Genomic DNA, 16,287 nt, shown 5'->3' on the forward strand with positions numbered 1-16,287 from the left:
GGCTGGGCTCGCTCAGCCCCACGGTCCAGCCAGGCCCAGCTGCGTCACGGGGGGGGTGTCAGACGCAGTTCTGGAACGACTTGCCCCGGGTGACGCGTCCCCCTCTTCCCACGGCCTACGCGTGGCATGCGTACGAAGGGGCCTGTGTGCCAGCCAGCCAGCCTCCCAGCCCCGCCTCCCCGTGCCCATAACAAGATAATAAACTCTGGGGACGGGCCCCCGTCTCCAGGTGCTTTATACAGCACCTAGCACCAGGCGCCCTGATCGGCACAGACCCGGGGGTCACGGCCCGTCGAACGCCTGTGTGGAGCCGACGAGCGCTTTGCCTCCGGAGCAGCGACTCCTGCCAGCCCTGCCCCTCTTGTTCCCCCAGCGTCCTCCGGGACACAGGCAGAAAAGAAGAGACGCTTTGTAATGTCTTCCGGCCCGCTGGTATAGCGTGCTGCGCTGGTCGGTACCGCGCAGTGACCTCAGGTGCCCCCCCTCCCAATCGCTTTGACTAATACAAGGAGAGATTCCCCCAAAGCCCAGCCCTGAGGGGGGAGGAGAGACCGGGTCGTGGCTGCCACCTCCAGACGGCTTGGGGGGGGTAGGCTGCAGGGACACAGAGGCTGCACTTGGCATTGGTGGCAGGCAGATAACACTCCCTCCCCTTCACGCCAGGCCGTGGCCCCATTTGCCCCCGGACCAGCAGTTTCCCTTGGCCACCCTGCTTCATTTCTTTCCAGTTAAATAACTTCAGAAGCTGCCCGGAGACAGCCGAACACCAGGCTAGCACCACCCAGCCTAGCTCCGCGGGGGCTGGCCTTTGCTTGCTGGAAAAGGGGCAAATTCCCAGTCTAGACGAGGCCTTTGCCTGTGTGAGCCCTGTTAGGGTCCCTTAGACTTGCCTGCACTCCAGCCCCCATCACCAGAGCATGGGAGCTGCTCCCAGTACGTACCTCCCAGCACCTGCGTGGGGCCGGGCAGTGCGTAATCCCCACTCAGCTAAGTACAGAGAGGCCATGTGACTCGCCTGCGGTCACACAGGCAGCCTGTCTCTCACATCCTTAGGCAGGTTCCCACCAGCTGCACCCCAGTCCCCCGCTCCCCGTGAATCATTCCCCGTGATATCCAGCCCCTGACACTGGCTGCTCCCAGATCTCCCAGCTCTGCTCTGTTCTGTTCCCTGCTCTATTCACTCCCTCTGGGGCACCTGGCACTGGCCACTGTCGGCAGACAGGACACTGGGCTAGATGGGCCTTTGGTCTGACCCAGTCTGGCCTTTCGTATGTTCTCTCTCTCACCCAGAGGGGCCATCCCTGAGAGCCAGCGCCTTCTAATGACTGGTTTCTACTCCAAGTCCATAAAGCACACTTCCAGTGTAAACCCTTTGTTCCTCAACTATTGGCCGGCCATAAGTCCCATGATGCCTATGAGTCTTGCCAAGTTACGAGCTTTCCGCAGCCACCGCCCCTGCTACTCTTTAGGGACAAACATCCTACAAGATGGGTGTTTGGTGTAGTGAGTTTGTCAGGGCTGAGGTGAGCGTTGTTTGCAAGGCATGGGGGACCCTCAGCCAAGGGGTCTCTGCATCACACGTGCCGCGGGACTCACGCAAGGGGCCAGGAGTAGAACGTTCGGTGGTTGGGGGCAAAATTCAGCTGGTGAAGGGAACCAGAGAGGGGAGGGGTTCGGGGGGCGATACTGACTGCACCAGGAGCCAGCAGCCCCCGCATCCCGCTGGGGTCAAGCCCCTTGTCCCAGACACTCCAGTGCCCATTCCACGCTTGAACCCCGGCCCGGCACAGCCTGCTGTTGGAGGAGGAAGAGGGACGCTCGCCAGACACAGCTTGCCCAACACTCCAGCAGCAGCTGAGCAGACACCCTGCAGCCTGGGACAGCCAGCACCCTATCCATAGCTGCCCAGCCCCGGGCCACACATGCCGGGCGGCGCTCAGACCCTGCTGCGAGGACAGAACTCTTACTGCCCCCCGGGCTGCTCTGCGCCGCTCGTGGGGCGGGGAGCAGGTGTGTCACAAATATTAACTGATGTGCTCAACCTGGTCCTGATCCCCCTTTGACAGCCGGTGGCCTGAGAACATGAGGCCAATGTTGGGTGCCCAATCGGCATTGCCTGGGGCCTGATTTCCTGGGGGCTTTACCATTTTATAGAACTTTGTGGGAGCAGAGCCCCCACTGACCTCGGCTGCAGCTGGGAGCACTTGGCACTTCTGCAAACCAGACCCCAGGCGTCTCAAGCCAGCCTCCCAGAACGCGAGGACACACACTGGCTAACTGTGAACTTGGTTTACGTGATTTGTCCAGCACCACATAGAAACGCTGGGGCGGCGGCTGGGAGAGAATCCAGTTCTCCTGGGCAGCATTCGACTGCCTTCGCCGCGAGATCCTCCTTTCTCTTCCGGCATCCCCTGCCTCAGTCACTGCACAGCTACCGATGTCTGCCACAAACGAGGGAGGGGACCTCCACACATTACTGCACAGCCCTGATTCCTCCCCAGAGCAGGTCCAGCCTGGGCCCTGAATGAGGCAGCGGGTCTGCGGAAAACACAGCATTCTATCAGGTCATTAAAGACTAGCTCATAATGCGCACACACACACAAAGGGGCTGAATTAAGGTTATGCAGGCAACCTTAATTTAGCCATTTCCTATCTTCTGAGTGCTCGGCTTTGTACCCTTTGTGGCCTTTTAACAGGTTTGTTTTCAATCTCATTTCCAACATTTAAACAAAATTAAAAAAATGTCATTATGTGGAACCACAGTGAACCCCTTCCGGGTCATCGGCAGGGTTCAAAACTACAGATCTCCACCGCTTGAGCTAACAGAGTAGCTGATAGTAGTAGAAGGCCATTATCTTCTGGGTAGCTCAGCACTCGAGGGGGATGAGCCACACTCTTTGCCCATGATTGCAAAGCTGAGGATTACCGAGTGCAGCAGCCCACCAACCTGCCCTGTACAGCTCTACTGATGCTCCCCAATCCCAACCCACAGCCCCCGCATCTGAGCCTTGGGTTCCCCCGACCCATAGCCCTGGTGTGTTAATTTAGATGGAGTAAATGGACCAAAGGTGTTACCATCGCCCAGTCACTGTCCCGCACTGAGCGTGTTAAGCCAGGCCCGGGACTTGGCCCACGCAGACCGCTGCTGGCTTTGCACAGTGGCAAACGCACAAGGACACCTTTTTAACTTTTTATTAAAGGTACAGAAAAGAAGGAAAACCAGTGAATGCCTGTGACTGTAAGATCTGGAATCGGGCTCATTTTAATAACCCCCCACCACATTTCTCTTCAGCAGCAGACAGTTGGTAGAAGGAAAACCCCTCTGGTGTCCGCCCGTCTCTCCCAGAGTAGCAAAGACGGGGCTAAGCATCAGCCCAGCTGGTGGTCAGGATTCAGCCCGAGCCAGCGGGGGTGGCGATGGCCCGGGGCCCGTGCCTCTGGCCCGGTCCGGGCAGGACAGCTCTCAGGATCAGGATGATGAAGGCCCAGAAGTGGCAGCCAGGTCTGTGATGTTCACTCCAGTAGCCTCCGGCCATCCTCTCCGGCGGGTTAGTCTGGTCGTTTTCCCCACGATCTCCGGGTGTTCAGGAGCCAGGAGGGAGATGCCGGGTGGAACAGCCCAGCCCTTCCCTCCCTTTGCCCACGCAGGAGGCCCAATGGTTCACCCACCCGTTTTGTCCCATTCCCTTCCAGTGCCACATCTGTTTTTCACACGCATCATTTCAACACAGGCCTTGGAGCATGTGAACTCGGCTTGTTTGTTTAGACTAATTCAGTTTGTCTGTCTCCCGTTTGTACCTCTTCCCCCCAGCACTGCTTAGCACCGGTTATGGGGACATCTCGGGAATTTTCACCTACTTTTTACAGCTGAGCTCACAACTTGGGTAAATTTGTAGCCCCAATTGTCACAGCAGCTCCCTGCTAACCCAGCCCTGCACTCCCCCCCACAGCTCTGCCAGTGCCCCTCCTGACTCGCAGCCCCCTGCTCTCCCAGCTGTGGATCTCGCCTGCCAGTCCTGCGTGGTTTGGCACAGACAAAGCGTCTCCCATCTCCCCTGCCGTGAGTCAGCGCTGGGCTGCGCCCATTCCCCAGTCGCTGACTTGCCCGCCGGTTTCCTCCGGACGTCACAGCGGGCGTCAGCGCTTGCAGGGGCCGGTGCCTTTGTCAGACCCAGCTGGTTTTAAATGGTTCATTTCACCTCGTAAAACAACCTCCCTCGTCTCCTGCCTTCGGCAGGCAGAGCCAAACCCCCTTGCAGGCCAACTCAGCCGCTTCGCTGCTTCCCTTCCAGCCCAGCCCGTGGGCCCAAGAGAGTCCCAGGGGCCGGCGGTGCTGGGAATACGAGCACGTACCCTTTTCCAGCTGGGGAGGGGGCTGCACCTAGGTGATTACAACAGTCCAGGCAGCTGGCAGGGAGGCTGCAGGCTCTGTGCATTGCCAACATCCGGCCCCGTCTCCCGCCACCCCCCAGCAGACTCTGCGTCCCCCCGAGACTCCCAGCTCCGCATGCTTTGCGAATCATTCCACGCCTGATGGAAGCAGCGTTTCCGTGGCTGCAGACCTGCCACGGGACGCACAAGCGTGGCTCGGGCGAGCGGAGAAGAGACACACAGTGACCGTTTGGCAGTTGGCACGCGCTTCCTCCCCTACCCCGGGCTCCTGGCTCCAGCCATTTTCCCATCGGCTTCCTGCCAGTAACCCCTGTACTGCTAATTGCCTCACGCAGCACGAGGCCGAGGCCCTGCTGCCTAGAGCGGCCCCAGGCTGGCGCGTGGTGGCAGCTCCGTGGGCCTGGGACAAGCAGCGCGCCAGTCCGTGGGCACACCCACCGGCAGAGCGCGGCTCAGCCTGGGGGCTCTGCTCTGGGCAGAGGCTTTTGGCTGGGGAGTGGTGTCACGGACTCCCAGGCCCCGTGCCCTCTCCCGGCTCCGTACGGTCCCTGCGGGGAACCCCCTTCAGTGCGACAGCCCTTCTCGGCGGTCCACTCTCTCTCGGGGGTTAAGCCGAAGGCCCCTCCGCCTCCTGGAACCGCACCTCTCTGAGCCTTCAGCACGCCTGTCTGCCCTGGGCCCCCTCGGGGAGTCCCCTGCTCTTGGCCCTTGGGGCCTCCACCCCCAGAGGGAATAATGCCCCCTCTTCTCTAGACCAGAGTGACTCTCAGTCAGCATCAAACAGGGGGGTTTATTGAGCGTCTGAACCCAGATGGGAAACTCTCCAGGCCCTTGGGCCGAGACCCCAGTACATCCAGGCCTCTCCTGGGGCAGAGCTAGCCAGGGAGGAGTGGCAGACGGGCTTCCACTCGAAGCCCAGCAGATAGGAAACTGAGACCCACACAGTATTCATGCCAAGCACTAAGAAAATTCCCCCCTTTGTCACGTCTCTCCCTCCTTTGAGTCTGAACTGAGCAGGGTCACTCCAGCCCGTGACCTGGGGAAGTTCCAGGCCCCCTCTCCGGGACAAAGCATTGGCAATAACATTTGAATTTCTCTCAACATGGATCACTTCCAGCTCATAACCCTGGGGGATCGGACTCCATTTTAGGGCTGGGCATTAGCCCTTTTCAGTTGGTGCAGCACAGCCCTGCATCTGAGGCATCCGTGGACACCCTGAAGGCTTTACCAGGACCGGCCCCTGGCTTAGAGCCTCCTTCAGCGCTCAGAGCGCCCCCGGCACTGCTCGGGCCTGACTTCTCCATCCCACTCACCCTTCTCACACAGCTCCGTGACGGGACATAAAGTGCGGCACAAACCTCCAGTAGGATCCTGTGTAACGACGCTGCCTCTGGCAGGACACAACTGAGAGTATCAATCCAGGACAAACTGCTTCGAGCAGGGCAGTGACAGCCCCAGGCTGGGGTTTCTGTGCACACCGAGGCAAACCGAACCAGCCAGACAGAGGACTTTGGTCTCACCCCACTGACTAACCACCAGTCACACAAGCAATTCCCTTAGTTTCCCAGTATCCCCACCAGAGCCACTCGTTATGGGGACAGATGGTTATGAAAACCAACACCCCAGTAAAAAAAAAAAAGGTTCCCTCGATCACAAAGGACCAAGCCCCAGACCCAGGTCAATATACAAGTTAGATCTTACCCACAAATCACAATATTCCAATCCTTTAGAATCGAAAACCTAAAGGTTTATACATAAAAGGGAAAAGATACAGATGAGAGCTAGAATTGGTGAAATGGAATCAATGACATATAGTGATGGCAAAGTTCTTGGTTCAGGCTTGTAGCACTGATGGAATAAACGGCAGGTTCAAATCCAGTCTCTGGAGAACATCCCCAGCTGGGAGGGGTCATTCAGTCCTTGGTTCAGAGCTTCAGTTTGTAGCAAGGTTCCTCTAGAAGAAGCAGGATTGAAGACAAAATGAAGGGGTTTCCATGGCCTTTTATATCCTTTGCCCTGTGGAAGGACACCCCTTTGTTCTTACTGCGGAAGATCACAGCAGCAAGATGGAGCCTGGAGTCACATGGGAAGTCACACGTCCATGTGTGACTCAGTTCTTTACAGACCGATGCCATTGTTTACATATTAATTTGAATGTTCCCAGGAAAGCTCAGATGTGGATTGCGATCTCCCAAAGTTCATTGTCAGTGGAGGGTCACCTTCAGCCCCCAACTAAAACCCCTTCAACACATTATTAAGAATCTACAACCTATTCTGAAGGATGACCCAACACTCTCACAAATCTTGGGAGACAGGCCAGTCCTTGCTTACAGACAGCCCCCCAACCTGAAGCGAATACTCACCAGCAACCACATACCACACAACAGAACCACTAACCCAGGAACCTATCCTTGCAACAAAGCCCGTTGCCAACTGTGCCCACATATCTATTCAGGGGACACCATCACAAGGCCTAATAACATCAGCCACACGATCAGAGGCTCGTTCACCTGCACATCCACCAATGTGATCTATGCCATCCTGTGCCAGCAATGCCCCTCTGCCAGGTACATTGGTCAAACTGGACAGTCTCTACGTAGAAGAATAAATGGACACAAATCAGATGTCAAGAATTATAACATTCAAAAACCAGTTGGAGAACACTTCAATCTCTCTGGTCACGCGATTACAGACATGAAAGTCGCTATTTTACAACAAAAAAACTTCAAATCCAGACTCCAGCGAGAAACTGCTGAATTGGAATTCATTTGCAAATTGGATACAATTAACTTAGGCTTGAATAGAGACTGGGAGTGGCTTAGTCATTATGCAAGGTAGCCTATTTCCCCTTGTTTTTTCCTACCCCTCCCCCCCTCAGACGTTCTTGTTAAACCCTGGATTTGTGCTGGAAATGGCCCACCTTGATTATCATACACAATGTAAGGAGAGTGGTCACTTTGGATAAGCTATTACCAGCAGGAGAGTGAGTTTGTGTGTGTGTGTGGGGGGGGGGTTGAGAAAACCTGGATTTGTGTTGGAAATGGCCCACCTTGATTATCATACACATTGTAAGGAGAGTGATGGCTCCATGTCTAGTTGGCAGCCGGTATCAAGTGGAGTGCCCCAAGGGTCGGTCCTGGGGCCGGTTTTGTTCAATATCTTCATAAATGATCTGGAGGATGGTGTGGATTGCACTCTCAGCAAATTTGCGGATGATACTAAACTGGGAGGAGTGGTAGATACGCTGGAGGGCAGGGATAGGATACAGAAGGACCTAGACAAATTGGAGGATTGGGCCAAAAGAAATCTGATGAGGTTCAATAAGGATAAGTGCAGGGTCCTGCACTTAGGATGGAAGAATCCAATGCACCGCTACAGACTAGGGACCGAATGGCTTGGCAGCAGTTCTGCGGAAAAGGACCTAGGGGTGACAGTGGACGAGAAGCTGGATATGAGTCAGCAGTGTGCCCTTGTTGCCAAGAAGGCCAATGGCATTTTGGGATGTATAAGTAGGGGCATAGCGAGCAGATCGAGGGACGTGATCGTTCCCCTCTATTCGACATTGGTGAGGCCTCATCTGGAGTACTGGGTCCAGTTTTGGGCCCCATACCACAAGAAGGATGTGGAAAAATTGGAGAGAGTCCAGCGAAGGGCAACAAAAATGATTAGGGGTCTAGAACACATGACTTATGAGGAGAGGCTGAGGGAGCTGGGATTGTTTAGCCTGCAGAAGAGAAGAATGAGGGGGGATTTGATAGCTGCTTTCAACTACCTGAAAGGGGGTTCCAAAGAGGATGGCTCTAGACTGTTCTCAATGGTAGCAGATGACAGAACGAGGAGTAATGGTCTCAAGTTGCAGTGGGGGAGGTTTAGATTGGATATTAGGAAAAACTTTTTCACTAAGAGGGTGGTGAAAGACTGGAATGCGTTACCTAGGGAGGTGGTAGAATCTCCTTCCTTAGAGGTTTTTAAGGTCAGGCTTGACAAAGCCCTGGCTGGGATGATTTAACTGGGAATTGGTCCTGCTTCGAGCAGGGGGTTGGACTAGATGACCTTCTGGGGTCCCTTCCAACCCTGATATTCTATGATTCTATGATTCTATGATCACTTTAGATAAGCTATTACCTGCAGGAGAGTGGGGTGGGGGGAGGTATTTTTTCATGCTTTGTGTGTATATGATAAGATTTTCTCCACTTTCCACAGTATGCATCCGATGAAGTGAGCTGTAGCTCACGGAAGCTTATGCTCAAATAAATTGGTTAGTCTCTAAGGTGCCACAAGTCCTCCTTTTCTTTTTGTTGTCTATATGTCGCTGGGAAGGTTGTGGTAACCTGTGTCTGAACTGTTTAATGGATAAATCATCCTGTGGTAATTGCCAGGATGTTTGGCAGAGGGAAAGTTAAGTCTCTTGTTTTCTCAGGCCAAAAGGTTGCTGGAAATGTATAAAAACCCTGGGACACGAACCTTCTTCATTCAGATCTGCTTTGGGTTTCAAGAGGCGGAAACCTTAAGCCATAAGGATTGAGATCCCCAGTCACTGACTGGAGTCACCCTGAACATGGACTATTTCTAAAAGGACTATTGGCAACTACAAACCCCCGGACTCCTTGCTCGGAGCTCCTCACCTGTGCAGACACGGTCGCTGTGTCGCTGGGCTGTGGTTTTAGAAAGGAGCAGAGCTTGAGGTGTACAGATCGTGCCTGTGTGTGCCCAGCACTCCCTGCCGCCCAGGGGTGTGCCCAGCACTCCCTGCCAGGCAAAGGGCAGGCTGGCAATGCCCTGCGGAGGTCGACGGGGGGGCTAGCACCCACCCAAACACACGTGAGTCCCCCTGGCGCTGAAGCAGGGGGGTTACCAGGGGACTCCGTCCCAGGCACCCAGAGAAACTGCCGCAGAAGGGCAGTGGAGAAAATGTCCGTCTCCTGCCAGCCCGGCCACACCCAGCTCAGCCAGCACCCGTCGGCACTCGCCTGGGTCCCCCGGCCCACCCTCAAACAGCCCCTGTCTGCCGCTGGCGCCGTCCCCAGCCGAGGTTCCCAGAGCCATGGGGAGCGCGTCTGAGTCAGCAGCTTCCCCCAGGAGCAGCCCAGCTCAGAGATCCCATAGCTCAGCATCCCCATCAACACTGGGCTTGGGGGCAGCTGGATCCCTTGGGCCCCAGACAGTGGCGCCCTGCAGCCCTGGCCCAGAGCAGTGCCAGGAGCCCAGTGCCCAAGCTCCAAGGGGAGGACAGTGACAGAGGGGCTTTTCGCACTGCAGGGGGCCACAGACAGCAACACCCCCTCCAGCCCTCCCATGGCCGGTGGGTGAGGCAGGGATGGGGTCACGAGGGATTTAAAACATCCAGTGATTTAGAAGCACAGCTCCCATCGGCTTCCAGTAGGACTAAGGGCCTGTGTCACTCGGAAACCTGCTCTCAGCTCCACCACAGATGCCCTGGCTGACCTTGGCCAAGTCACTGAACCTTGCCAGGCCCCACTTTCCATCCATACAATTGGGAGCATGACCCTGCCTCGCCCCTTGTGCCTGCCATGTGTAACGAGTGTGCAAGCTCTTTGCAGGAGGCTCTCTCTCAGCAGGTCTGAGCAGCGCCCGGCACAACGGGGGCCAGGGCCCGTCTCTGACCTTGTCTGAGCAGCGCCCGGCACAACGGGACCCTGATCCCAGCTGGGGCAGGGCCTGTCTCTCACTGGGCAGCACAGCGACCTCTTGAGCCCAGCATCACTACACCCATGGGGCTCTGGTCTGGCATGGCCTGGCTCCGCTGGGCCCCTCCGGCTCTCCCCAGACAGCTCCCCGCTCTCACGCTGTGCGCGGACGCAGACCCTTTGCCCTCAGCCGCAGCGGATGCAGGCGAAGGGCAGCGCTTGGCCCTGGGCAGCACCCGCAAACGCTTGGCCCTGAGCTTCCAGGGGGTGCTGTGCCCTCTCCCACCATCCCTTGGTCTCTGGCTGGCCTTCCCCTCCCCTTGCTCTGGCCAGCCCAGGGGCACGAGAACAGCCCCATCTCTCTGGGGACAGAGTCCTCTCAGCTGCGACTCCAGCCTGGGGCCGACTCGCCTCCCTGGTCCTCGCGCGGAGGCTTGTGATTTCTGCTGGAGTCCCACCCTTGGGAGCTGGCTTTGCCAACGCAGCAGCAGCAGCTGCCTCGAGGCTTCGCGGAAGGAGAGCACCGGCTCTGATTTCAGGACAAGCATGATGAAAAGCAGGAAAGATGCAGCTGTGTGACCGTGGGCCGTGCCCAGCCAGGAGAAACACGGAGCGGTTGGCAGGCCCTGAGTGCTGGGCCGGGGGACGAGCCAGGACGCTGTGGTTAGAGACAGGCTGGGTAGAGCTGGAGCCACAGAAATGTGCCGGGCTGTAACTCCGGCGGCTCTAGCAGTGGGATCCCAGGGCCCTGGCGTTCGGGGGGCTGGCCAGCGTCTCGCGAGTGGGATCAGAACGGGTCTGGCTGCGAAGCTGCTTGGGCGTCGGATCCCAGACTCCAGAGCCAGGGTCCATCACCGGAGTGCTGATGCAGCCCTTTGTCCGTCCCAGCCTGACGGCATGGCGCGGCGTGGTTTGCAGGGTGGGGCTCCTGGCCAGGACTGGCTCTGAGGACGTGGGGAATCTGCGGTCGGAGGAGCGAGGCATCCTGGTCGACCTGATGAAACTGCTGCATCACTGAATGCCCGGCTAGGTTCAGTCAGCCACGGGCCGGCAGAGCCCCGACCCGATTCCCTCCCCCCCGAATCTGGAAGAGCTACCAGAGAAACAAAAAATTATTAACGTTAGTGACTGGACTGTCACCAGACACCGGGTCGGCTACAAAAGGTGTCGGAGCTGGGCAAATTCCCAAGGGATTCCAATCTCGAAAAGGGACGATCCAGGGAACTCCAGCTGCCACGTTACCCTGCCATGGGGCCAGGGTGGAAGGATGGGTCTGGGACTTGTGTTTCAGAGTAACAGCCGTGTTAGTCTGTATTCACAAAAAGAAATGGAGTACTTGTGGCACCTTAGAGACTAACCAATTTATTTGAGCATGAGCTTTCGTGAGCTACAGCTCACTTCATCAGATGCATCTGATGAAGTGAGCTGTAGCTCACGAAAGCTCATGCTCAAATAAATTGGACTTGTGTTTGTAACCTCTATTTACTGACAAAGTCCCGCCAGCCTGCACGGTTTCCTGGAAGGTCGGGCTGTCAAGCAAACCGGGTGGATATTGATGTCATGCTGCGGGACGACGGGGCTGGCTGCCTTTAGACTTGGCTGCCGCCGCGGCATTTCAGCTAGTACCGCGAGCCGTCTTGCCTTGCAAGGAATGAACGGGGCACGTATTAGACGGATTAAATGCTGGCAGCCTGCCAGATCTCACTGGGGAGCGCTCAGTGAGCCGGGCCGTCGCAGCGGGGTCCCCAGGGACCAGGCCGTGGCCCCCACTAGGCAACGTTTTTATGAACCAGCTAGAGGATGATCTAGGATCTTTGCTGGCGACGTGCGCGGAGGAGAGGCAGGCTGGTGGGGCAGTGCGTGAGGCGGCTGGCACAGAATGAGCTGTATCCCCTGGTTAAACGGTCAGAGCTCAATCAAATGCACTCCAGTCCCCTCTTCAGCTGGGCAGGGCCTGGGGACGGAGCAGAAGGCAGCACCCCAGACAGAGGCCCCCTCCCGGCCCTTCACTACAGCCCTGTTTGCTTCAGGGTCCTGGCAGCTGAGACCATCCGACTGCTGCCGGGAGCAAGCAGCTTCCTGAACGGCTACAGCGTGAGATACAGACTGTGGGTACAGACTAACACGTCTACCCCTCTGATATAGGGTGAGTGCCCCCTGCCCACAGGGGGACTGGGCCGGGTCCTGGGTGTCCCTCCCTTCCACCCCCCAGGGTACTGGCCGCCACCACCTCCTTAGAAAGAGGGGGTGCACACGGGACATGGATCTCTGACGTGGGGGGGGGGCTCAGCAAACCAGTATGGGACCTTCTGAGCAGGAGGCTGGCACCAGCCGAGGACCAGTGACTGGGAGAAGGACCTTGGGGGGACAGTGTTTCATTTTCAACAGAAAAATTCTGGCTGTTAGGTACTGAAACTTCCCTAATCAAAATCACGTTCACCACACCCCTCATTTACAGTAAACCGCTTGCAAAATCTACCATGAACATTTCTCTCTTCAGGAATCTTTTAAAGCAACAATTCATCTTTCACCGAAATTCTGCCCTTCCCCTCGGGCTCGCTCTAAAGGAACATTTTCCTGAGCAACCACAGACTCTTGCTGGGTCCCACTTACAGCCAGAACCACCTCTGGTCCAACTGATACATTCGCAAGTAGCATAAACTGAGAAGCACTTTCTGTCTGCGCCACCGACGAAGAACTGGAGAAAAGCTTTTCCTCAGCAGGCCTGCGGCTATCTCAACAGACAAGCAGTTGGAGACCTTTCGCTGTCCCAGCTCCCATGGGTGACTTCAGACCGACTCTTGGAAAGCGAGTCAGCTTCTTTACCGGGCAAGCTGCCACTCCCAGCAGATACACGGCTATTCTCCACAAATTGTGTCTTATTACACGGGGCCCTTTTCCACCACAGGACCAGCCAAGGAAGCGGGCAGTCAGCGAGGACAAGCTCCATATTTCAGAGAAGCCCAGCACAGGAGGCGGACCCTGGACCCCATAGAGGCCTTGGCCCAAAGGCGGCTCCTGGGATGAGGAAACTGAGGCAGAGGAGGGTGTCCCTGCTTTGCCTAGACCGGTCTAAAGGAATGAGGGGCTGGGTTAGAGCCTTTGGTGGCTGCTAACCCAGATTGTCCTCAGGGATGCTGGGGCTGGCGGCGCTGGGCCCAGGGGCCCCATTTCTGTGCTGGGGTAACAGACAGAGCCTGTGCCCAGGACGTGGGCCAGAAGGGCCCAGGCCCCAGGAAGCGAACAGCACACGGGCCTGGCCCGTTTGGACCCACATATAGCCTGGTGACACCTCCCAGCCCCGGGGCGCCTGTTGTCAGAGGAGGGGGTCATGCTGGTGTCTGGCACAGAAACCCCCAACCCCCCCCATGGTGCTGTTTTCACACACCCCCACCCCTGGGAGCTGGCAGCCCCTGGAGAGCTCAGGGAACCCTGAAGAGAGCGACGGGCCAAGCATCAGGCCTAGAACCCGGGTCTTCTACCCCCGGCGGGACCCTCATCCCTGGGTCACACTGCCTCTCCAGACACCCAACCCGCAGCCCGTGGGAGGCAGCACCACACAGAGAGCAGTGAAAATAAGAAACTTGCACAATGGCCAGCGTGTGCACATGAGGGAGAGACACACAGTGTCCCTGCTGGAGGGAGGGAAACGCCACAGCAGTGCCGAAGGGTGTGCGTGCTCAGGGCATGCGTGGCTCTCCTTGGTGCGAGCTCCCTGTGTGAGGGGCAGGCGGCGGGAGCCTGGCGTATCTATTTGATGAGCACAGGACTCAGTGGCTCCATTTCCTGCTCAGTCAGGGTGACTTTAGGGCACAACCCTGCATGCTCTGTGCCTCAGTTTCCCCATCTGTGACTGACAGGACAGCTGGCAGCCTGCTGGACACACCCCAGAAGGGAGCTGCTGTTGGGATTTCACCCCCTCACCCTGCTGGGGTGGGATCACAGCAGCCATCCTTTGCTGGCAGAGTCTGGGCCCCTGTGCACAGGGCGGACGGCAACTGGAGCCTTGCTCGGCCCTGTAGGGCTGACCTTGCACATCCTGCTTCTCCAGGGAGGGGGTGGCTGCCCTGCTCCATCATCAGCAACCTCCCCTTGGTTCTGGGCTGGCCCCAGCAGCAGCATCTGCCCCATGCAGGGGGAGGGTGCAGGTGGCTCCCCCAGGGCACCACGCCCGGGGAGCTGGGCAGGCCGAACGCAAACGCCCAGGGATCTCTACTAGCTGCCCTAGATGAGTGCCGTGTTAACCCTTCACAGCCGTTAACACTCTGCGGGCGCAGCGAGGGCCTAGGCCCCAGAGCAGAGCTGGTGCCACACCGGTTACAGGCACGGGAGGTGCCAGCCCAGGGGCCCAGAAGCCCCACAATGGACACGTTGGGGGACGTTCCCCACCCCACCCAGCGAGGGGCAGCGCGTACTGCAAAGAGGGGAGTTTTTCTTGTCTCATAGCAGGGTTCAAACAGGGATGGATAATCGGAGCCTCACCAGCTAAGTGCTTCGCTGCAGGGTACCTTGTGGCCGAGAGTTCCACAGACCAAGTCAGTCCCTTTGATCGGATTTCAGCCGGTCCTCAATGCTACGGCCGAAAGGGACCATTCTGAGTGCCGTGGCTGCCCTCTGGCAGAACAATCTCATTCACTGAATGGCCACTGGTTCTCATAGGAAAAGAAGGTGGGTCAGAGTTTCCCACCAGCCCATCCCCTCATACTCACCCCACTGTAAGGAGTTCCCAGGCCTCAGCCAGGCAGCCCAGGAAAGCACTCAGCTGCACGCAATACTCCAGGTGTGGCCTCACCAGTGCTGAATAGAGGAGAATAATCACTTCCCTCGATCTGCTGGCAACGCTCCTACTTATACATCCCAAAGTGCCATTGGCCTTCTTGGCAACAAGGGCACACTGCTGACTCATATCCAGCTTCTCGTCCACTGTAACCCCTAGGTCCTTTTCCGCAGAACTGCTGCCGAGCTGGGTCCCTAGTCTGTAGTGGTACATGGGATTCTTCCTTCCTAAGTTCAGGACTCTGCACTTGTCCTCGTTGAACCTCATCAGATTTCTTTTGGCCCAATCCTCTAATTTGTCTAGGTCCCTCTGTATCCTATCCCTACCCTCCAGCGTATCTACCACTCCTCCCAGTTAAGTGTCATCTGCAAACTTGCTAAGGGTGCAGTCCACACCATCCTCCAGATCATTAATGAAGATATTGAACAAAACCAGCCAGAGAACTGACCCTTGGGGCACTCCCCTTGATACCGGCTGCCAACTAGACATGGAGCCATTGATCACTACCCGTTGAGCCCGACAAGCTAGCCAACTTTCTATCCACCTTATAGTCCATTCATCCAGCCCATACTTCTTTAACTTGCTGGCAAGAATACTGTGGGGGACCGTGTTTCAAAAGCTTTGCTAAAGTCAAGATATATCACATTCCCTGCCTTCCCCATATCCACGGAGCCAGTTATCTCATCACAGAAGGCAATCAGGTTGGTCCGGCACGACTTGCCCTTGGTGAATCCATGTTGACTGTTCCTGATCACCTTCCTCTCCTCCAAGTGCTTCAAAATGGTTTCCTTGAGGACCTGCTCCATGATTTTTCCAGGGACTGAGGTGAGGCTGACTGGCTTGTAGTTCCCAGGATCCTCCTTCTTCCCTTTTTTAAAGATGGGCACTACATTAACCTTTTTCCAGTTGTCCGGGACTTCCCCCGATTGCCATGAGTTTTCAAAGATAATGGCCAATGGCTCTGCAATCACAGCCACCAATTCCTTTAGCACTCTCAGATGCAACTCATCCGGCCCCATGGACTTGTGCTCGTCCAGCTTTTCTAAATAGTCCCGAACCACTTCTTTCTTCACAGAGGGCTGGTCACCTCCTCCCCATGCTGTGCTGCTCAGTGCAGTAGTCTGGGAGCTGACCTTGTTCGTGAAGACCGAGGCAAAAAAAGCATTGAGTACATTCGCTTTTTCCACATCCTCCATCACTAGGTTGCCTCCCTCATTCAGTAAGGGGCCCACACTTTCCCTGACCTTCTTTTTGTTGCTAACATACCTGAAGAAACCCTTCTTGTTACTCTTAACATCCCTTTCTAGTTGCAACTCCAAGTGTGCTTTGACCTTCCTGATTACACTCCTGCATGCCCGAGCAATATTTTTAGACTCCTCCCTAGTCATCTGCCCAAGTTTCCACTTCTTGTAAGCTTCCTTTTTGTGTTTAAGCTCACCGAAGATTTCTGTTAAGCCAGTGGGGGAGTGG

The sequence above is a fragment of the Eretmochelys imbricata genome, chromosome 1, assembly GCF_965152235.1.
Source record: "Eretmochelys imbricata isolate rEreImb1 chromosome 1, rEreImb1.hap1, whole genome shotgun sequence".
Taxonomy (NCBI): Eukaryota; Metazoa; Chordata; order Testudines; family Cheloniidae; genus Eretmochelys; species Eretmochelys imbricata.